The 24,170-nt window shown below is 39.2% G+C and overlaps 1 protein-coding gene across 13 annotated transcripts in view; it reads left to right on the forward strand.

Moving 5' to 3' along the window:
• Positions 1 to 24,170, forward strand: part of INPP4B (inositol polyphosphate-4-phosphatase type II B) — an 887,198-nt gene that overhangs the window by 108,836 nt on the left and 754,192 nt on the right. For 3 of the 13 annotated variants that reach the window (XM_060400643.1, XM_060400641.1, XM_060400636.1), the window contains one exon: positions 19,114 to 19,336. The exons of the other annotated variants lie outside the window; for them this stretch is intronic. The gene's annotated coding sequence lies outside the window, so the exon portion shown is untranslated. The remainder of the gene's footprint in view (positions 1 to 19,113; positions 19,337 to 24,170) is intronic. 13 annotated transcript variants of the gene reach the window in all.

Here is a 24,170-nt window from a genome sequence, read left to right on the forward strand (position 1 = left end):
TTTTGGACCGGGGTCTATGTATTGTCATGCTCTCTCTTCTCGGCTGTGTCCTCGGTGTGTCTTTTATTTGTTTATTGTCTGTGCTGGGTCTTGGTTGCTGTGTGGCTTTCCTCTAGTTGCCGCGAGCGGGGGCTTCTCTCCAGTTGCGGTGCACAGGTTCCTGATTGCCGCGGCTTCTCTTGCTGTGAAGCATGGGCTCTGGGGTGCACGGCCTTCAGTAGCTGCAGCTCCCAGGCCCTGGAGCACTGGCTCAGTAGTCGTGGCATGGGTGCTTATTTGCTCCGAGACAGGTGTGGGATCTCCCCAGATCAGGGATTGAACCTGTGTCTCCTGCATTGGCAGGCAGATCCTTTACCACTGCGTCACCAGGGAAGCCCCTCAGTGTGTTTTAATCTCCTATTTATCTCTCACAGCCTTTCTAGAATATTTCTATGAGCAGTTGCACGAAATAATTTTCCCTATTTTTCAAACACTTAATTCCTTATTGCTCCCAGCACAGATGATGTACTACACTTTGAAATTAAATATGTCCCCTGTTTTTATTCTTAAATTAATTTTTTACAGGAATATAATTGCTTTACGATGTTGTTTCCGCCGTACAGCAAAGTAAATCAGCTGTATGTGTACATATATCCCCTCTTTTTAAAATTTCCTTCTCATTTAGATCACCACAAGTTCACTGCGTAGAGTTCCTTGAGCTACACAGTGGGTTCTCGTTAGTGATGTATTTTATACCTAGTATCCATAGTGTATATATGTAATCCCAATCTCCTAATTCATTCCACCCCCACCCATTTCCCCTCTTTGTCTGCATATGTTTGTTCTCTATATCAATGTCTCTATCTCTGTTTTACCATAAGTTCATCTATACCATTTTTCTAGATTCCACATATATGCATTAAATAGGATATTTGTTTTTTTCTTTCTGGCTTACTTCACTCTGCATAACAGTCTCTAGGTCCATCCACAGTTCTATAAATGACCCAGTTTTGTTCCTTTTTGTGGCTGAGTAATGTTCCATTTTCTCTATCTATCACATCTTCTGAAGCATTCCTTAGGTTGCTTGCTTCCATTGTTGTATATAGTGCTGCAATAAACAGTGGAAGTGCGTGTGTCTTTTGGAACTGTGGTTTTCTCCAGATATATGCCCAGGAGTGGGATTGTATATTCCCTGTTTTAATGAGTTAGCAGTCCTTCTCTGCCCTTCTCACTGAATCCAGCTGCTTTATTGCATATTCAAGGCCATTCATGATCTGGTCCCAACATTCATGCTCTTGTGTCTGTATTTGAGAGTCTCCAGTTTCTTAAGTTTCTTGAAGGATCTCAGGATAGGTCTGATCATCACTGATAGTAGGAGGTGAAAGGGTGGGAATAGAGACATGTATAATAGAGAAACCCTTGGCGATCAAGAACATCTCCCGAGGATAGTGGCTGTCTGAATTCTAATATGCTCTGGGGAGAAGAGCTGGTTCCTCTTTGCTCTTGTCAAAATAAGATGGTTATATTCACAGGGTGGGATACCAGTATAATCAGAGCCCCAACTAAGTTATTATTTTTGTTTGAAAGTAACTATAATATCAACAGCTTCTTTGATGTCAGCACAGTATGGTGCTGTGCTAGCTATTTTTTGACAGTTGGCTTGAATTTTTCATGATTGTATAAAGTAAGAAATGACCTTTGAGGGTTTCGGTATCTGTTTGATGTATCTGTTCATTCATATACTTTTTCAACCACCATTTTAAAAGGGTCAAGAAATGAGCACAACAATTTTAGTCAGAAAAAGAGCCCTTACTGTTGTCTTGGCTTTATTTGTACTTTTTTACTTACAAAGTACAGAATTAATCCAGTTTATGTTTTGGATGTGAATTCTTTGTTTTTGATTGTGTACACATGTGCCCATGTGTAATTTTGCCTACACATGGAAAAGGGTAATAAGAAATATCTTGAGAATGTAATAAAGCTTTTTCTAGGGAAGAACAATTTATGCTCTCATAAATTAAGTAATAAAATTAGCCTTTTGTCATAACTTTTTGAATTTGAAATAAAGCATCTTAAAACTGAATAAGCTCAAAGAATTTTAAACAGCAGGATAGAACTTTCAGAAAGCTGTCAGTGAATATGTTTAATCATTAATTTCCTATGGAACTTTCTTTTTGTTTCTTTTCTGTAAAGCTGGAATAATTTCATCTCTCTTGACAATTTATTTGTTAAATGTTTTTGTTGTTTTTTTCATTTAAAATTCCCTTTTCCTAAGCAAAACTTGTATTATTTTACTTGGAAAATGTCCTAGCTGAGGAGAGATATAAGCATAACAATTGAAACTTAGTTAAAATTAGTTGTGGCATAATTTTAATTCTGGTGACGTAGTTAGTATGTTGATTCGTCATAAAGAGTTTCTGACTTAAGGAATAAATATTCTTTATTTCTCCTTTAGCAGAACAGCAAGTCCAAGTTGAATATGTTTATGGTCTGAGAATTCTTCCTTAAGATATGATGTTATATTGTAATTCTCAAGGTCAGTTTCCCTTCTTAATCATGTATCAGTTTCTCTGGCGAAACTTGAACTCTGCATCTGCAAGGGTAACATCTGGGTTCTCTACAGGGTGTTCTATTGTTCATTCTTTTGGTCTTACACCTTATTACTGAGGGTTAAATCCAAACAAGGAAGAAATTAATATCATATAATAAAAGAAATAGTATTTCTTTTAAATACTGTTTTATTTTATAAGTAAAATGTGTTGATGAGTTTAACAAAATTATGAAAGTCTTCCATTTGTGCTGACAAGTTAGTATACTTGGGAAAAGACCTTGAGTATATTTAATGGTGTATTTTCAACCAATATTCACAGTATTTATGCAGGGTGCAAGTAAGAGTATAGTTACAAACAGGTAAAAATATGCTTAGAGAATTTAAATGACTTCTCCAAGATGACACAGCAGGAGGCTAAGATTTCATTCTTGCTTTGATATTCTTTTCTCCAGAGGACACAGTCTCCTGAAATGTATGATATCTTCCCTCACCCACCCATATAAATTGCATTCTACTGCAATGATTAGAGATAACATAATTGTTATCCCTCCCTCATAGAACTGTATGCAGTAGTGGATTAGATCTACTCTATCCAGGCAAGGAAATTCATGGAAAAATTTGGGTAGCTGGCTGCAAAGAGTTTCTGCAGAATTGCTTCACTCCTGACAAGGTGCCATAAGGCAGCTTTAACCAGAGGAGAGTTAGCTCAGGGCAGCTTTTTTTAACTCTTAAAATTCACCTTGGGCCTTCCTGGAGGCTCAGATGGTAAAGAATCTGTCTGCAACGCAGGAGACCCCAATTCAGTCCCTGGCTTGGGAAGATCCCCTGGAGAAGGGAATAGCAACCTACTCCAGTATTCTTGCCTGGAGAATCCCATGGACAGAGGGGTCTGAAGAGCTACCGTTAATGGGAAGTGTCAGACACGACTGAGCAACTGACACACACATGCGCACTCACCTCATAAGATTATGGAGACTCCCAGAGTTACACTGAGAATTTAATTCACAAAGATGATCTACCTTCCCAAGGTTCTTCTTCTAAACTTTAACAAACCCCACGCATCTGCATTTGAGCCTGGGCATTTGGGGAATGCAGTTGGAAAACTGATGTGAGCGTGGTCATGGATTTCTCTCACTCTGATTGGTTATCAGGTAGAGTGTTGCCAAAAGCCCCACGGCCTCTAACATGCTTCCAGAATATCAGCAGGATGCAGAAGGAGAGCCAGAGCCCCTAACAGAGAAATGCGGAGTGCATAACTATGAACAGATGAAAAGTGTGGGCATCTGTGTGCACCTGATGTTTGTTACAGTGAACTCTCTCTGACTGAGACAGTTAAGGGCTCTGACCCCCTAAGCCATGGTCTCAAGTTACATAACACATTTTTTGTTTTAAACTAAATTGGGTCAGGGTTTCTTGTTCAAAATAGATCAGAAATTATCATTTTTGGTGAGCATGCTGTACCTGGCTAGCTGCCACGTCTATGCAGCTGGCTTTGTGCTCTGAAAGATTTTGAAATGGTTTATGTTCCACCATTAGCTAATACTGTGTTTTCATGTCTTTACTTCTGTGTGATTGATTAATATTTGAATGGACACAAAGTCAGAGCTAACCCAGCTTTCCATTTTAACAGGGCGTCCATAATACAATGCACTTAATATAACACCTGACGAAAGGACTGTGTAATCTGTCTACCTATGTCAATGTGCGAAAAACAGAAGCAAACTTTCAAATGAATTTTCCTCATATAGAATGAGCTCTAAAAATCACTCATAGCAATGACTACAAGGAGATCCACCGTGAACATTTTTTTAAATACAAGATTAATTGAACATATAAGACCTAGTCATGTGAAATTCTGTTATGAATGCTAAAATGGAAATACATTTCTCTATCTTGGCCACATGCCATTGTGATGTATTTGTGTAAAAAGGCATTCATAATAATGATTTAAAATAAATCCTAGGATATTATACATTTTCTCTGTTTTCAAAATGGCAAATCAATATGAAGCAATATCCACAGAGCTCTGTGCACAGAACTTCAACCAGTTTTTCAACTTGCCCAAAGACCTGAGCTCTCCTGCTCTCGTGGCCCTGAGAGGAAGCGGAGAATACTGCAGGAAACAGTTAAAACTGTTGCAGATGTGCGTTTTTTCTGTAATGGCAATGAAAAAGATGTTAGGTTCATACTGTGTTTTGGAAAACATACTAGATGCTATGTCCTGGCTTAGAAGGCTCTTAAAGTCTATGTATGCGTGTGTCTTTCTGTCTGTGTGTGTACAAGATGGGGCAGTACAAATAAATAAGAGATGGAAGGACGTTTGCTTTGTGCTATGTTAGGGTCAGCACAGAGTGCTAGGGCTAATAATCATATTAGAGAGGGTATATAGCCTGGTTTTGGGGAGGATGTTCAGGGAAGATTCTCAGACTTGCCATATGAATCTTAAAGAGTGAGTGCAATTTAAAATAGCCAGGAAATGGAAGCAACCTAGGTGTCCATCCACAGATGAATGGATAAAGAAGTCGTGGTACATATGCATAATGAACTATTACTCAACCATGAAAAGGAATGCGTGTGACTCAGTTCTAATGAGGTGGATGAACCCAGAGCGTGTTATATGAGTGAAACAGGTCAGAAAGAGAAACATGAATGTCGTATACTAACACACGTACATGGAATCCAGAAAGATGGTACTGATGAACCTGCGGGGCAGTATTGGAGATGCAAACATAGAAATCGGACTTGTGGACAAGGAGGCGGAGGGAAGGACAGGGTGACACGAATGGAGAGAGACACATTGGAACATATACATTCAGTCAGTTCAGTTCAGTCACTCAGTCGTGTCCGACTCTTTGCGACCCCATGAATTGCAGCAAGCCAGGCCTCCCTGTCCATCACCATCTCCCGGAGTTCACTCAAACTCACGTCCATCGAGTCCGTGATGCCATCCAGCCATCTCATCCTTGGCCGTCCCCTTCTCCTCCTGCCCCCAATCCCTCCCAGCATCAGAGTCCTTTCCAATGAGTCAACTCTTCGCATGAGGTGGCCAAAGTACTGGAGTTTCAGCTTTAGCATCATTCCTTCCAAAGAAATCCCAGGGCTGATCTCCTTCAGAATGGACTGGTTGGATCTCCTTGCAGTCCAAGGGGCTGTCAAGAGTCTTCTCCAACATCACAGTTCAAAAGTATCAATTCTTCGATGCTCAGCCTTCTTCACAATCCAACTCTCACATCCATACATGACCACAGGAAAAACCATAGCCTTGACTAGATGGACCTTAGTCGGCAAAGTAATATCTCTGCTTTTGAATATACTATCTAGGTTGGTCATAACTTTTCTTCCAAGGAGTAAGCGTCTTTTAATTTCATGGCTGCAGTCACCATCTGCAGTAATTTTGGAGCCCCCAAAATAAAGTCTGACACTGTTTCCACTGTTTCCCCATTTATTTTCCATGAATTGATGGGACCGGATGCCATGATCTTAGTTTTCTGAATGTTGAAGCTTTAAGCCAACTTTTTCACTCTCCTCTTTCACTTTCATCAAGAGGCTTTTTAGTTCCTCTTCACTTTCTGCCATAAGGGTGGTGTCATCTGCATATCTGAGGCTATTGATATTTCTCCCGGCAATCTTGATTCCAGCTTGTGTTTCTTCCAGTCCAGCGTTTCTCATGATGTGCTCTGCATAGAAGTTGAATAAGCAGGGTGACAATATACAGCCTTGACGTACTCCTTTTCCTATTTGGAACCAGTCTGTTGTTCCATGTCCAGTTCTAACTGTTGCTTCCTGACCTGCATACAGATTTCTCAAGAAGCAGGTTAGGTGGTCTGGTATTCCCATCTCTTTCAGAATTTTCCACAGTTTATTGTGATCCACACTGTCAAAGGCTTTGGCATAGTCAATAACACAGAAATAGATGTTGTTCTGGAACTCTCTTGCTTTTTCCATGATCCAGCGGATGTTGGCAATTTGATCTCTGGTTCCTCTGCCTTTTCTAAAACCAGCTTAAACATCAGGGAGTTCACAGTTCACGTATTGCTGAAGCCTGGCTTGGAGAATTTTGAGCATTACTTTATTAGCATGTGAGATGAGTGCAATTGTGCAGTAGTTTGAGCATTCTTTGGCATTGCCTTTCTTTGGGATTGGAATGAAAACTGACCTTTTCCAGTCCTGTGGACACTGCTGAGATTTCCAAATTTGCTGGCATATTGAGTGCACCACTCTCACAGCATCATCTTTCAGGATTTGAAACAGCTCCACTGGAATTCCATCACCTCCACTAGTAGTGGAATAGTGATGCTTTCTAAGGCCCACTTGACTTCACATTCCAGGATGCCTGGCTCTAGATTAGTGATCACCTCATCATGATTATCTGGGTCGTGAAGATCTTTTTTGTCCAGTTCTTCTGTGTATTCTTGCCACCTCTCCTTAATATCTTCTGCTTCTGTTAGGTCCATACCATTTCTGTCCTTTATCGACCCCATCTTTGCATGAAATATTCCCTTGGTATCTCTAATTTTCTTGAAGATATCTCTAGTCTTTCCCATTCTGTTGGTTTCCTCTATTTCTTTGCATTGATTGCTGAAGAAGGCTTTCTTATGTCTTCTTGCTATTCTTTGGAACTCTGCATTCAGATGCTTATATCTTTCCTTTTCTCCTTTGCTTTTCACCTCTCTTCTTTTCACAGCTATTTGTAAGGTCTCCCCAGACAGCCAGTTTGCTTTTTTGCATTTCTTTTCCATAGGGATGGTCTTGATCCCTGTCTCTTGTACAATGTCACGAACCTCATTCCATAGTTCATCAGGCACTCTATCTATCAGATCTAGGCCCTTAAATCTATTTCTCACTTCCACTGTATAATCATAAGGGATTTGATTTAGGTCATACCTGAATGGTCTAGTGGTTTTCCCTACTTTCTTCAATTTAAGTTTGATTTTGGTAATAAGGAGTTCATGATCTGAGCCACAGACAGCTCCTGGTCTTGTTTTTGTTGACTGTATAGAGCTTCTCCATCTTTGGCTGCAAAGAATATAACCAATCTGATTTCTGGTGATGTCCATATGTAGAGTCTTCTCTTGTGTTGTTGGAAGAGGGTGTTTGCTATGACCAGTGCATTCTCTTGGCAAAACTCTATTCTTTGCCCTGCTTCATTCCGCATTCCAAGGCCAAATTTGCCTGTTACTCCAGGTGTTTCTTGGCTTCCTACTTTTGCATTCCAGTCCCCTATAATGAAAAGGACATCTTTTTTGGGTGTTAGTTCTAAAAGGTCTTGTAGGTCTTCATAAAACCATTCAACTTCAGCTTCTTCAGTGTTACTGGTTGAGGCATAGACTTGGATAACTGTGATATTGGATGGTTTGCCTTGGAGATGAACAGAGATCATTCTGTTGTTTTTGAGATTGCATCCAAGTACTGCATTTCAGACTCTTTTGTTGACCATGATAGCTACTCCATTCCTTCTGAGGGATTCCTGCCTGCAGTAGTAGATATAATGGTCATCTGAGTTAAATTCACCCATTCCAGTCCATTTTAGTTTGCTGATTCCTAGAATTTTGACGTTCACCCTTGCCATCTCTTGTTTGACCACTTCCAATTTGCCTTGATTCATGGACCTGACATTCCAGGTTCCCATGCAATATTGCTCTTTATAGCATCGGATCTTGCTTCTATCACCAGTCACATCCACAACTGGTATTTTTTTTGCTTTGGCTCCATCCCTTCATTCTCTCTGGAGTTATTTCTCCACTGATCTCCAGTAGCATATTGGGCACCTAATGACCTGGGGAGTTCCTCTTTTGGTATCCTATCATTTTGCCTTTTCATACTGTTCATGGGATTCTCAAGTCAAGAATACTGAAGTGGCTTGCCATTCCCTTCTCCAGTTGACCACATTCTGTCCGACCTCTCCACCATGACCCGCCCATCTTGGGTTGCCCCACAGGCATGGCTTGGTTTCATTGAGTTAGACAAGGCTGTGGTCCTAGCGTGATTAGACTGACTAGTTTTCTGTGAGTACCACTCCCAAGGTAAGAGAAACCCAAGTAAGATGGTAGGTGTTGCAAGAGGGCATCAGAGAGCAGATACACTGAAACCATACTAACAGAAAACATGTACATTACCATATGTAGAATCAGCTAACCAGTGGAAATCTGCTGTATGATGCAGGGAGCCCAAATCTGGTACTCTGTGACAACCTAGAGGGCTGGGATGGAGTGCAAGGTGAGAGGAGGTGACATATGTATACCTGGGTTTGATTCATGTTGATATATGGCCATCCAGCACAATATTGTAAAGCAATTATCCCGCAATTAAAAATAAATAATTTTTTTAAAATGCACATGTGCAAAAGAAAAAAAAAAGAGTAAGTGCAATTCAAGCAGAAGAGAAGAAGTGGGAGTGGAGAGTGGTAATTGACAATAAAATGCTTCTTGCTGTAGTAACACCATTACTGGGCCAAAGGCAAAAAAAGAGAGCACAGTTGGTTCAGGAAACACTGTTTTTCAAAAAATGGATTTTCGGTGGTTTTACATCAAATTTATTGTAAGAACAGTTGGAATAATTAAAATACAAGCTTCACTTTTATTTTTTGCAATTGACTGTCTTTATATTTTGGACTTCTTTATACCATGACTATTTCATTTTTTTGAGTTAATCATTGAATGTATTTTCAGCATAATTTATTGCTTCTTAAGAGTATCTTGGCTCTTCAGCATAATTGATTTCCTCTCTGGAACTGGCTGTGAAGGCTTTTATAAATGTTGACACTAACTTCAAGTATATGGCTGGTCATTCGTGTAAATTGCCAATTTATTTAAAGCAATAACCTTTCACAATAATTTGCATATTTTGCTATATTTCTCTACTAAGTTCTCTGATTTTACATTCTTTTCTATGTATCTCTTTTGTGGGTTGAAAGACTTTTTTTTTTTTTTTTGTCTTTTTTGCGTGTGACATGCAGAGAAGCTGTTAAAATGATTTATTGCTGGTTCTTAAAATGATGGCATATGAACAGCATTTTCCAGATTTATTTGTTCAGGGACTGTGTTCTCAACTCCACGATACTATCTACTTAATTAGAAATGTAAGTTTCTGGATATTTGCAAATTTTGGCAGTTGAATGTTTAGTGACTGCACTGACAGATCTGTGCTTGGCTTTCATTATTTAAGTATTATTCAAAAATATGAAAACAAACATTTTATGGTTTTCTTTTTTCAGAGAAGAAAACAAGAGAGCTATTCTTAAAAATATTTGCCTGAATGTTTTTCCTACCCTTTGGAAAGCTGGATCAAGAGTACGTGTGTTCTTTTCTTGTTTCTAGTTAACTAATTTCATAGCAGAATTGCTTCATGGTACAATTAAGTTATAATAGTAATAAGTTAATAAATAATGCTTAAATAAAGTTATAAAAAACTCTAGAGAATATGTCTGCTCAGGTTTGGTAGAAATTACTTTTGGGATCTTGGGCAAGTCACTTAAATTCTTTGTAGCTCAAATCTTTCTTTTCATTCACTTATCGAAAAGTACTGACTATTCACCATGTGTATGGTGGTACATTTGATTTTGTGAGAATTTAGTGGGGGAATGTTAGAAATTAGTAGAAAAAATATGCATATGAAAGATGTTATAAGTCGTACATACATACACACACACGCTTAGTAAATACAAAGCAGAAAGTATTAATATTGGCAAAAGAGATAGCATAGAATGCAGTGGGGCTTCTAGGGATGGAAAAGTTGACTTCAAATTGATGAGGAAAGAGACTCAAAGAGGAGGTATTTGCACTTGTCCTTTAGTTTGAATTTAGAGATATGGAAAACAGAAGAAATCATGTCAGAAATAGTTTTAGAGATGGAGGAGCAGATTTAATATAAGGCTTAGAGTCAGGATAACTTGTGCCTAGAAGGAAATAAATAGTTCAATTTTATTTGATTATAAAGTGAATTAAAGGTAATGAGGAAAAATAATGTTAAAAATATAGGTTGTTAAAGAGCATAGCAATTCTTAAAAACAAAACAAGGAATATAGTACCCACTTTATGGATCTTGAGAAATCATTGAGGGTTGTTGTAAAAAAAAAAAAATGGGAGAGACTTTGTCAAGACAAAGTTTTGTCTCTTACACTTAATATGTAAATATTTAAGTTAGATATTTAATTTCTCAAAAAGTTGGTTTCCTCATCTATAAAGTAAAACTAACAAGATCTTTCTGATTTGTCATAAGAATTGGAGATAATGTGTGTATAGTAGCTGTTAGCAACTGCTATCCACAGGACGAAGGACTTTTAACATGTGAATTCCACGTCTGCTTTCTGTGCTGGGTTTCTGTGATCTTTCTGTTGTGTATTCGCTCCAAGTGTCTTAGACTCGCAGAGTCTAAGGTAAGCTCAGAGGTGTTCTAGTCCACTTCTGTTGAGGGCAGGTATCTCCTTGGTAGCCTTCCTAATTGTGTTCCACAATGTCAGTCTTCTGACCTCTCAAGTGAACTTACAATTATGAGAACACTGATATTTTTCAAAGCAGTCTTTTCCATTGTTGACCATTTAAATGGTTTGAAAAGTTTTCTTTACATTGATCTGAAATCTGTCGTTTTCTAACTTCCTGTATTAGTCTCTAATCCTTTATTTCAGAGCTATCAAACAGTAAACCTCTTTCACAGGTCAAATCTGAAATATCCAACGTGTGTGTGTAGCTTTCTTTCATAAGTTCCTTCTGAGTACTTCTACTTCTACATCAAGTATCCTTGGGTCTTTCATCTACTCATCATATGACATAATTATAAGACTCCTTACTCTCTTGGTTGGCTTTCTCTGTGTGCGTTTCAACTTTTAAATGTCTCTTTGAAGTTGTGGTTCCCAGAAGTATATAAAGTTTCACCGATGAGACCTATATAGAGATCAGTTTAGCCGATCTTGCTTGATCTGGAGTCTAGACCAGTTCATTGACTGTACTCATGGAATTTTACAAAATATGCAAAGCCAGAGAGCCAACTCCAAAATATCCCGATTCACTGGGCCTGGAGTTAGGCCCATACATTTACATTTTTTAAAAGACACAGATCATTTTGATATCTAGTCGGGGCTAAAAACCACCCGTCCAGACACGGTGTTCAATAGTGTCTAGCAGGCAGATTGCATGATGTTTACAGTGGTCACATGAGCATTATTTCTGTGTCCTGAGCTTAGGAGCAACTCAACTAAGACTACTAAGGCTCCTTTTTATCTCTTTCCTAAATTTGTACACTGACCTAGATCTAAGCCTTTTACATTTATTTCTACTACACCTCATCTTGGGCATTTCTTGCCATCATTCTGTTGAGCCATAGTGTGTTTAACCTCACATGCTGTATTCAGATAACCTTTAACATTCATTTGTTCTGGGGTAGGCACTGCAGAATGATAGATATGACAAAAGCTACAAATTTGGGCCTGTCCTTATTTATCACTACTCTTCTCTGGTGAGTGTTATGTATTGCTCTCACTCTTTCATTTTTTGGCATATTTATTATTCGGCCTAATGCTTTGAGTCACCTTTCCTAAGTTATGATAACACATGCTAATAGAGTTGAAAGCTGATGGAGAATAGATCTCGGAATGCTGTAAAGTGAGGGCAGAACCACCCAGCCTAGCACTGAAGTACCGATCATCTTTTAGCCCTTCAGGTGCCTCTCATAAAATGATATTTCTGTAGCTTTGTTAGGCTATAACAATTTGGCTGCAAGCCTCAGGAACCCCAACTTAAAGTGTCTTAAATAATGAGGATATTCATTATCTTAGATAGCAAGGACTCCAGGGGCTGGGCAGTCCCAGGGTTAGTTAATTCAGCAGTTTGCTAATGTCACCAAAATTCGACTTTACTTTCCTCTTTGCATTCTGCCATCCTCAGCATTTCCTTACAGACTAACTTTTTTCATGGTCCCAAGATGGGAGCTGCAGTTAGAACAATATGGAGACGTGACAGTATGTAGGAACAAAAAGGAGCCCTTTCTCCTCCGTTGTCTCTTTAAAATCCTCTCACCAGGTGTCCTCTGCTATCTCATTCTCTGCTACCTGAACCAGTGTAAAGCAGACACTGGCAAAGGAAACTGGATGAATTGTGGTTTACCCCCAGGTCCAGAGATGGAGCTGGATCTAAAAAGGAGGCCACTTCCCCCTGAAGCTGATGGAGGGTTTGAGACTTGGTCATTATTGAGATTTAATAAGCATGACGCAAAGAAAATTGGGCTTCTGTGAGCAAGGAAGAAGGTTGGTGTGGGAAATGATTTCTGGGTAAGCAAGTACTAGTGTCTATTATACCCCCAAGCTCAACAGCATTGTCTGTCTTTATAGAGTAGGTGTTGTTATTGTGTCACTGAAAACTTGCCAGAAGAGTGAGACGCTAAGACTGTTGGCTTGTTGCTGAAGATCAGATGACCATTTTATGGGGCAAAGGGAACGGAACAAATCATTCCACTGACCACGTGGTAACATTTTCTTTTTCTCCAAAACCAATTGATTAAAACCTAATTAAAAAATAATTTGTGCATGACTCCAGATTAATCGTCTATTTGTGATTGTCAGTCATATGTACACATACTCCATCCTTGCTGAGAAGGGACGACCTTCAGCTCTTAGAAGCAACAACGCCTCCATGTTTAATTTTTGTCCTTCAGTCTGACAGCCTTAGAACAACTCTTTTAAAAGGAGTTAAAACTATAGCTTTACAATTGGGAAGTAATGGGGAAGAAAGGACTCATTGAGATCCCTGACAGAGGAAGAGAATCTGGAAGAGAAAATATACTATAATCTTCAAAGAGCTGGATAATTAGATATAAATTAAAAATTTTATTTCCAAAGTTATAAAAAAGTAAATGGAATATTATTTCCAATTGATCCTAGTGAAATCTAGAGTCTAGAGACTGAAAAATTGCAGTAGACTTACAGTCTGAGGAATTCATGAACTATAAGTTACTCAGTGCCATTTGGAAAGAAAACCCTAGGTGAGCATAAGTCTGGGGCTATTACTTGCTTTCAGTGCTAACTTGGAGAAAAGACTCACAGATTTATGAGGACAGATAGAATAGAAATGTATGTTATCCACAGAAGAAAATGAAATAAGTAACAGGAACAAGAGCTCCCATTTACTGTAACCTTCGTATGTGTCAAAAACTTACTTGCATTGTTTCATTGAATCTTCACAACCCTTTGAGACAGGTGCAATATGAGACAGGTATAATTATGAAGAATTATGTAATTTTAAATTGTAATGTGCCATACAAATGCAAGATATTTTTAACCCAGTATTTTCTGCACCCCATGTCAGTCTATTGTTGGGTGTGCTGACTCTCCTCCATTCTAAGGTGAATGCACGGAAGCCCATGCATAGGTCAGAGGTTAGCCATAAGAGAATCACTACATAATTTTACCTGATACATAGCCTCAAAACCTCATTGTATTGAATAAATCCAGTTCAGCAGAAATGACTTCCAAAATGAAATTCACAGCCATACCACACCTTGAGACTGAATCCTTTCATACTGCAGATAGACATATATTTTTTTAATTGGCAACTAGTATATGAATGCCTTAAATGCTTCAGTATTTTTGAAGTATTAAGATTTTTTTTTTTGGTTTTGGAAAGGAATACATTTTGCTAATTAGCATAGAGCAGCATTTAAAATCCTGCCCCAAGAGTATTCAAGCGTAGATGTGCATAACTGTGGAAAAAAGATACGTACAACTGATGGTAAATATTGGTGTGGATGAGGGGAGAGGTGGATAAAGAAGGAGAGAGAAAGTTGGTATACATTTCAAAGTGCACTCGGTTAGTCAGATACAAACATGGTATGTGGGTTCCAAGCAGTTATTTTCACTGCTTTTCGGCACTCAGGGTCACCATTGCTTCAGCCCAAATAAAGAAGCTCATTAGTAAAAGATGTCCCAGAGAACAGCACGGCTCATTTACTTGAGAAATCACATGCAAAAGAAACCCCTAGCTAATAATATTTTGCAGTTATTTTTGAGAAAAGAAGATACAGGGGAATGGTTAGAGTTATAAAAGGAAATTCCAAATGAAAAATTCACACTCTTCATTCCAGATCAGCTAGTTTGGAAAGAAGCACGATTTCCACATAGGCCATTAAATATGACCTTACTTGGACTTGTACCCTTGCTATTCTTCTTAATTTTCAATTGCTAAAAGTGGAAAATCACTAACGTGGTACCTTCTAGGGTTTTCTGAGGAATTAGCAAGACCTAGACTGGGCAGTTTTTTAGGAACAGTACACATAAAAAGCATTCTAGATTTTTTGTACCAGTTTACACAAAGAGAAAATGATATGGCTACAGTGCTTGAGTATTTTCTTTGTCATACATATACTGATATCAAGTTCATCTCTCTCTCTCTCTCTCTCTTTTTTTTCCCCCATGGGGGAAACAATTCTTTGTAAAACATTTCATTGTTTCCCTGAGAAGCATATTCTACCCTAGAGGAACTTTCAACAGTAAAATTTATCTAGAAAAGAAATTTGTGAAAGATTTGACATTTTCTCTCTTTGAAAAGATGTGTGTTTCCAACTGTCCCTAGATCCCAGCAAGCCTCAAATGGAGCCAGAAAGGGATAGGAGAGAGAAGAACCGATGTGTAAATTTGTTGTGAGAGGCTCTCTTGGGCTGACCGAGACTTCATCATGCCAGCTGGACTGCTGATGTCAAGATAGTCAACAAGTTGACGACAAATCAATTTTGGCTTCACTTTTATAAAGTGAAACCTAACAAAGAATCTAGGAGCCTCGAGGTGGCTACCAAGTAGTGCTGGATATACTGAATTATTTTGACAAGGACAACAAAAAACACATTACATCATCACTGCTGACTCCCATGTACTGTTAAAAGTTGAACCTTAAGGAAAGTAAAGATTTGAAAGAAAATTTACATTCTTTTATTTGAGTGAAGAATGACTGGTTGATGTTAGGCCAACTCTGATCGTTGTAAGCATGACCATGTAAAACTACTGCTATGAATATCTTGAAACTGTAACCTCTTAGTAAAGTCTTTATTCTGCCTAATGAATTCTTGATTCAGACATTTATAGGTCTGCAAGAATAAAAGCTTTATCGCATGCCCTGAGACTTAAAGCTCTTGTCTGCACAGAACTGTTTCCACCTGGGCAGGGGGTGACAGGAGTAATTGACAATATTTTGACCTGGATCTCTAAATCTGAACCCTGTGCCTGGCCCGAAGGAGATACTTAGGAAATGCTTCCTGGATCACTGAATTCTAGGACTGTAATGTTACTACCTGCTGTTCCTTACATTTTTCATAGGAAAAAAAATAAAGAGAAAATTTGCTATTCTTCAAAGACTCTCAGAATATGAGGGAGAATGTGGCCAACAAAAAAGACACCCCTGGCCCTTCTTTGTTGGGAAATTTGCAGGAGGTAAAACCTCAGCTGTCTGGTCATCGGGAAGCGATTATGTAGAATACGATGTTATCAGAAGAATTACAGTGGATCTGCAAGATTCCTGTACAACTCTTGAAATCTGACAGCTGCATTCTATGGCTCTCCCAAGGACAAAAGCAGGGCTCATTAAATCCAGTATTTCCCCAGCTAGTTGCTTAAAATCAGAGAGTAAAAATGAGAAAGGATGAAGCTTCCTTCTCCTCCAGCAACCAGCAGGGAGTTTCACTTCTGATACATTAAAAGATGCAGAGTTCCAAGCCTCAGGGATGGGGCCTTGGGTAGAGGCTCAGGCTGTGATGCTTGAATCTAGACAAGCTGCAGCTGAAAAAGATCTATAGACAGGGAAACTGAGGACACGCCTAGCCCCTGGACTGTCTCTACTCAGGAGATTTAATGCTGATATTCAGAAGATTATCAGGACAGCCTGTTCCTGGATCAGAATTTTTTTCCCCAGACCTGCATCCCTCTAACTACAAGGCAACTTGAACCTCCTAAATCTCGGTGCTCCACATGGAACAATTTAATTTTCTTTCTCAGCCTCATGTGATGCAAGTCACTGATCTTTATACCTTACTTGGCTAGCTTCCATTCTACAGCTCTGAAAAATGTCCATATCCTTAAGCAGGTCTTACAAGAAACCTCCACTTGGATGTCTAAAGGCTTGTGGTGGTTGTGTTTTAGACTTCTGCGTTACAAGGCAGGCCCCCAGGTAGAAATGCAGTCCATGCTAAGTCGCTTCAGTCAGGTCCGACTCTTTGCGACACTGGTCTGTAGCCCATCAGGCTCCTCTGCCCATGGGGTTCTCCAGGCAGTAATACTGCAGTGGGTTGCCGTGCCCCCTCCAGGGCATCTTCCTGACCCAGGGGTCAAACCACGTCTCTCACGTCTCCTGCATTGGCAGGTGGGTTCTTCCCCACTAGCACTACCCCCAAAATGTGAAGTTGTTTAGAAGAGAAATTTTCTTTTTAAAATATATTTCAGATTTATCTTCAGTTCAGTTCAATTCAGTCACTCAGTTGTGTCCGGCTCTTTGCGACCCCATGAATCGCAGCACGCCAGGCCTCCCTGTCCATCACCAACTCCCGGAGTTCACTCAAACTCACGTCCATTGAGTCGGTGATGCCATCCAGCCATCTCATCCTCTGTGGTCCCCTTCTCCTCCTGCCCCCAATCCCTCCCAGCATCAGAGTCTTTTCCAATGAGTCAACTCTTCGCATGAGGTGGCCAAAGTACTGGAGTTTCAGCTTTAGCATCATTCCTTCCAAAGAAATCCCAGGGCTGATCTCCTTCAGAATGGACTGGTTGGATCTCCTTGCAGTCCAAGGGACTCTCAAGAGTCTTCTCCAACACCACAGTTCAAAAGCATCAATTCTTCAGCACTCAGCCTTCTTCATAGTCCAACTCTCGCATCCATACATGACCACTGGAAAAACCATAGCCTTGACTAGACGGACATTTGTTGGCAAAGTAATGTCTCTGCTTTTGAATATGCTATCTAGGTTGGTCATAACTTTCCTTCCAAGGAGTAAGTGTCTTTTAATTTCATGGCTGCAGTCCCCATCTGCAGATGCATCTTAGTTGGGGTTATTATAACAAAGAGTAGGAGGTTTATAAACAACAGAAATTTATGTCTCACAGTTCTGGAGGCTGGAAGTCTGAAATCAGGGTGCCAGCATGGTTGGGTTCTGGGTTTCAGGTCTCTGGTCGCTTGCCTTTTATTCAATCTTCATGTGGCAGGAGAGTGAGCTGGCTCTTTGGCCTTATAAGGGCACTAATCCCATTCCTGACAGCTCCATCATTATGACATAATCACCTCCCAAAGGCCCCACCTCCCCAATACCATCACCTTAGGGATTAGATTTCAACATGGCATTTTGAAAGTTAGCAAAAAGCCCATAAAAGGATGTATGTTGTTGTTGTTTAGTTGCTAAGTTGTGTCTGACTCTTTGTGATCCAGGAAGGGGTGGCAGAGGATGAGCTGATTAGATAATATCACTACCTCAATGGACATGAATTTGAGCAAACCCCAGGAGATAGTGGAGTACAGAGGAGCCTGGCCTGCTGCAGTGCATGGGGTCACAAGGAGTCTAACAGGACTTAGCTACTGAACAACAACTACTACAGATTTATTGCAGAGATCAGCTAATCAGTGTATTTCTCCCAAGCTCTTTCTATATACGTGGAGGCCATTGTCATTGGGCTTATATTTTGACTCTGTTAGCGCCCATTACTTTAAAAATTGCAATAGCGACATCAAAACTTCTATTTTTACCCTGTAATTTATACTGTTCCTAATTCTCACTTTTAACACTTGACAAGTGAAGCTACCCCACAGAGTTCTGATTATAAAGCCTATCCTGGCCCCCCTTTTATTATCATATTCCTTTGTGATATTTCTCAACATCACATTATTTTTACAGTTGTACTCCAAATATATTCTGTGTCTATAGACTACATCTGGATCTTTCTACAATGTTGGCACTTTACATCTTCTGTGTGTGTGTTAGTCACTCAGTCGTGTCCGACTTCTTGCAACCCCATGGGCTATAGCCCGCCAGGCTCCTTTGTCCGTGGGATTTCTCAGGCAAGAATACTAGAGTGAGTAGCCATTCCCTTCTCCAGGGGATCTTCCAGACCCAGGGATTGAACCCCAGTCTCCCTCATTGCAGGCAGATTCTTGCAGAATCTAATACACCAGGGAACTCTATTAATTCCTGACTCTTCTATTTTTAAAACACTTTTCCTCATTAAGTTCTCTCATCTGATATTTTACATATTATCTCCCTGTTTCTAGACTCTCCCGTGGGTTTCACAAATTAAATGATCTACAAGATAGGAGCAGAGGTTATAACCCTTCCCTCCTTATGAACTTCCAAAGCTCCCCACTACCTATGAGAATAATGTTGAAATTCCTCATGGCATCCTTGCTCATCATCTGACTTCATAGACTCCTGATTCACTAGGTCCCCTAAGGAACCAAATGATCTGATCAGACTCATCTGCCCAGGGCCCCTCCGGAATGATCCTTCAGCCTGCCTCCTGTGTGTCTATGCCACCGTCACCACCTGCTCTCAGAACCTTTCCATTGATTCTCGGTGACCTGAAGCCCATGCTGACTTTGTCCCATCTTGTTTCTTCTGACTCCCCTTAGAGGCTTCATCCCATCCTGTCACCTTGTGTAGGAGACTCCTGCTCCTCCCACTGTCCCCCAGAACTCCAACCCCTCTGCCTGCATCTGCCCTGAAGAGCCTAGCCATTTGGTGGAAAGTGGTGGTCACTCAGGCAGTGTCTGCCTCTTTGTGACTCCATGGACTATAGCCCGCCAAACTCCTCTGTCCATGGAATTCTCCAGGCAAGAATACTGGATCTATTTGGTAAGTATCATAAAATGGTACAGAGCAAGATTTTTGCCTTTTCCCTACTTATTCTTTTACGTTCTTTTTTAAAAAAATAGAACTCTTGTTCTGTCAAGGTCATTTTAAAATGTTTCATTTTTCTTGAGTGGTGCAATTAATTGAGTGACTAATTTTCTTCTCTGTGTACTTTTGTATTTTCCAAATGGTCTTTGCTAAAAAAAATAATTGCAGTTAATATTTATAGCAATAACAACAAACCCTGACTATGTGACAACAACCGCATAGAGTAAATATTTCTATCCCCATTTTGCATGTCATGTAATTTATTTGAATATTTGAAACTTACCCTTCTGTCTGACTATACACTGAAGCTTTTTACCTGTTATACTCTTTTCAATAATCATGGAAAAAGAGAAGCTTTAAGCACTTTTTTTTTTTTTTACACATTTTTGAGAGCATTAGTAATGTCTCGTAGTTTAGTATCAACTAAGGAATGATGCTAAAGCTGAAACTCCAGTACTTTGGCCACCTCATGCGAAGAGTTGACTCATTGGAAAAGACTCTGATGCTGGGAAGGATTGGGGGCAGGAGGAGAAGGGGACGACAGAGGATGAGATGGCTGGATGGCATCACTGACTCGATGGATGTGAGTTTGAGTGAACTCCGGGAGTTGGTGATGGACAGGGAGGCCTGGCATGCTGCGATTCATGGTGTCACAAAGAGTTGGACACGACTGAGCAACTGAACTGAACTGATAAGGTTATATGGAGAAGGCAATGGCACCCCACTCCAGTATTCTTGCCTGGGAAATCCCATGGACGGAGGAGCCTGGTGGGCTGCAGTCCATGGGGTCTCGAAGAGTTGGACACGACTGAGCAACTTCACTTTCACTTTTCACTTCCATGCATTGGAGAAGGAAATGGCAACCCACTCCAGTGTTCTTGCCTGGAGAATCCCAGGGATGGCGGAGCCTGGTGGGCTGCTGTCTATAGGGTCGCACCGAGTCAGACACTACTGAAGCGACTTAGCAGCAGCAGCAGCAACATAAGGTTATGTATTTGCCATTCGTTTGTTCCCATTCATGATATTTTGACCACACCAACATATACATATCTCATCCCCCATGTTGTTTTTCATTTGACTAGCATGCCTCCCATTGAAGAGGAGGTCTGTTACTTTCCCCTGTGAGTAGGGGCTTATGACTCTTCCAACTAATAGAGTGACGAAAGCATAATTCTGCGTCTTCTGAAGCTGGGTCACAAAAAGCATATGGCTTCTACCTGGCTCTCTCTGTCTCTCTATGTCTCAGCCCAATCACAGTGCTATGGATGGATAAACGCCAATAATAAAGAGGGTAAGGATTCATTCTGGGAATTAGAGCAGAGCAGACAAGATTTTAAGAAAGAAGTAAATTGTTTAATTTCATATAAAAAAAGACATTTATTTTGAGGCAACAAAGGGAAAGAAAGTGTCTAAAAAGTAAATATGAGAAAAAGCTGAAGCAAGAAAAGAGATTGAGGGTACTCTTTAAGACGTGTTTATTTAGGCAGCACACAAAAATACTTTGATTGTAACATTGTTGACAGATGAGAGTGGAAGTTAATGATGGGTGTAAGTACTGAGAAGACAGATGCGTTGTTCCTGACACTTGTCATTTTTAAAAGCAATATAGTAGAGGGGCTTCCCTTGTGGCCCTAGTGGTAAAGAACCTGTCCGCCAATGCAGGAGATGCAAGAGGCACAGGTTTGATTCTTGGGTTGGGAAGATCTCCTGGAGAAGGGCATGGCAACCCACTCCAATATGCTTGCCTAGAGAATCCCATGGACAGAGGAGCCTGGTGGGCTACAGTCCATACGTCCAAAGAGCTGGACATGACTGAGGCAACTTAGCACCCATGATGGCACACATATCAGAAACTGTTTTAGCTTCTTGTTTAGATGTCTTTGTGGTTAATCTCTACTTTTATTGTGATTAGAGTAAGTCTAAAAAGAACTTAATATTTAGTCACTTTGGGTAAATATTCCATGTATACTTGAGGAAAACATATTATCTCTTTTATATTTATAGGGCTTTATTAGAATATTTCTATCATTTGCGTGTTATTAAATATATAGTCTATATTTCTATCTTTTGTGTTCAAATATGTGGCATATTTATTCATTTTTATTTCCTTGTTATATTAAAGTACTCAAAGACATTTTAAAATATGTTGTGTGCTAAAATCTCACATTATGATAGTGTGATGGTACTATTTCATTTTGTTCTTGTAATTCTATTAATTTTTATTTTATATAGCAAAGTGGACACAATTTTGGATTTATTCATTGTCATATTTTCAGGTAAATTGGATACTTTCTTCATTAAGTAGAGATCTCATTATTTCTAATACTGCTCTTTGGCTTAAAATGTATTTTGTCTGATATCAGGTAGTAATATGGCTACACCACTTGCCTTCAGTCTTTTTATTCATTTAGTATTTTTTATGCATTATTGTTTCCTAATATATTTGAAATTCCTTCTGCTATTATTTTGTCCTTCATATTTGCCTTTGTTTTTCTTAGACTTCTGTTTACTTCCCCCTCTTTTTATTATGTCTTATATTTTTGTGGGAAAGTTTCTGATAATGAATTCAAATTATTTAATAGAAGGAGGAATATCATTCAATTTTTTATTTCTTCTTGATTCAGTTTTGGTAAGTTGAGGTGTTTAGAGAATATGTGAATTTCCTCCAAGTTGTTTATTTCCTTGGCATAAAGTTGCTCATATTTCCTTTTTCCTTTAAAATCTGTAGAATCTCCAGCAATATTATTCCATTACTAATTTTCTTCATTTGTTCCCCTCTTTTATTCCTATTTTGCGAGGGGTTTAACAGTTTTACTAAACTATTAAAGAAGCAGCTTGTGTTTAAAAATTTTTTTCTCTATTTGTCTGATGTTCCTTTGGTTTCTCTCTTGTTTGTCTATTTATTTATTTATTTATTTTTTATTTTTTTATTTTTTTAATTTTAAAATCTTTAATTCTTACATGCGTTCCCAAACATGAACCCCCCTCCCACCCCCCTCCCCATAACATCTCTCTGGGTCATCCCCATGCACCAGCCCCAAGCATGCTGTATCCTGCGTCAGACATAGACTGGAGATTCAATTCTTACATGATAGTATACATGTTAGAATGCCATTCTCCCAAATCATCCCACCCTCTCCCTCTCCCTCTGAGTCCAAAAGTCCGTTATACACATCTGTGTCTTTTTTCCTGTCTTGCATACAGAGTCTATTTAATGTTGCTTTTGTCTCTGTGGTTTCTTTGGTTCTTTAGTTTGGCCTGTTTAATATTCTCTACTGCTTGTCTATTTAATGTTGCTTTGGTTTAATGTTTGATTTTTAATATTTCTTTTCTTCTCTATTTTGAGTTTAATTCTTCCCTTTTCAGATTCTTAAGTCAGAAATTTAGATCATATTTTATAATATGGGCACTGAAAGCTATAAATCTCTTTCTAATTAATGCTTTAGTTATGTACCATACATATTGCTATGCTGGGTTTATGTGTTCATACAGCTTGCACATTTTGTAATTTTACCATTTTTTCTTTGGCCCATGGGTTATTTAGAAGTGGGTTATTTATTTCTTTTTTCTATATTAGATAACTGTTATATATTTTAAATTTAATTTCAATTTGAGACGAGAACATAGTCTGAGATTTCTTGTTTTTTAAAATATATTGAGGTTTATTTTCTGACTGGCATAGATCATGGAAAATATTCCATATGTTCTTGAAAAGAATGTACTGAGCTTTTGGATATAGAATTCTATAATTATCAACTAGGTCAAGATGGTTGTGTTGTGCTGCTAAGATTATCTTTATATTGACTTGTTTATCTTCTTACACCTCATGAGAAGAGTTGACTCATTGGAAAAGACTCTGATGCTGGGAGGGATTGGGGGCAGGAGGAGAAGGGGACAACCGAGGATGAGATGGCTGGATGGCATCACCGACTCGATGGAAGTGAGTTTGAGTGAACTCCGGGAGTTGGTGATGGACAGGGAGGCCCGGCGTGCTGCGATTCATGGGGTCGCAAAGAGTCAGACACGACTGAGTGACTGAACTGAACTGAACTGAACTGATACCAATTATTGATAGAGGGATATTAAAAATCAATAATGATTATGAATTTGCTTATTTCTTTCTCTAGTTCTATCATTTTTGCTTCATGAACTTTGAACCTGTATTATTAGGTAGATACATATTTATGATTCTCTATCTTCTTGATTATCTATCTTCTGTTACCCAGGTGGCACTAGTGGTAAAGAACCCTCTTGCCAGTGTAGGAGATGTAAGAGACAATGGTTCCATCCCTGGGTCTGGAAGATCTCCTGGAGGAGGGCATGGCAACCCACTCCAGTATTCTTGCCTGGAGGATCCCATGGACAGAAGAGCCTGGTGGGCTACAGTCCATAGGGTCCCAAAGAGTTGGAACACACAAATGAAGCAACTTAGCACACATGCATCTTCTTGATGGACTGACCCTTATAACACTGTGAAATATCCATCTTAATGTATGTATTTTTGCCTTGAATATAATTTTGTCTTGAGATCTGCTTTGTCTCACACTAATGTAATGACAACAGCTTTCTGATGTTTCCTGTTTATACTGTAGATATTTCCCTGTTCTTTCACTTTCAACTTACTTATCTTCTTTAAATTTAAATTGAATTCTTTTGTTGGCAGCATGTAGTTGGATCTGACTTTTTAATTCAGTCTTGTAAAATCTGCTATATAATTGGAGTATTTAGTCCAAGGGTTGGCAAACATTTTCGGTTAAGGGCCAGACAATAAACATTTTAGACTTTGCAA

Source organism: Ovis aries, chromosome 17, assembly GCF_016772045.2.
Source record: "Ovis aries strain OAR_USU_Benz2616 breed Rambouillet chromosome 17, ARS-UI_Ramb_v3.0, whole genome shotgun sequence".
Lineage (NCBI taxonomy): Eukaryota > Metazoa > Chordata > Mammalia > Artiodactyla > Bovidae > Ovis > Ovis aries.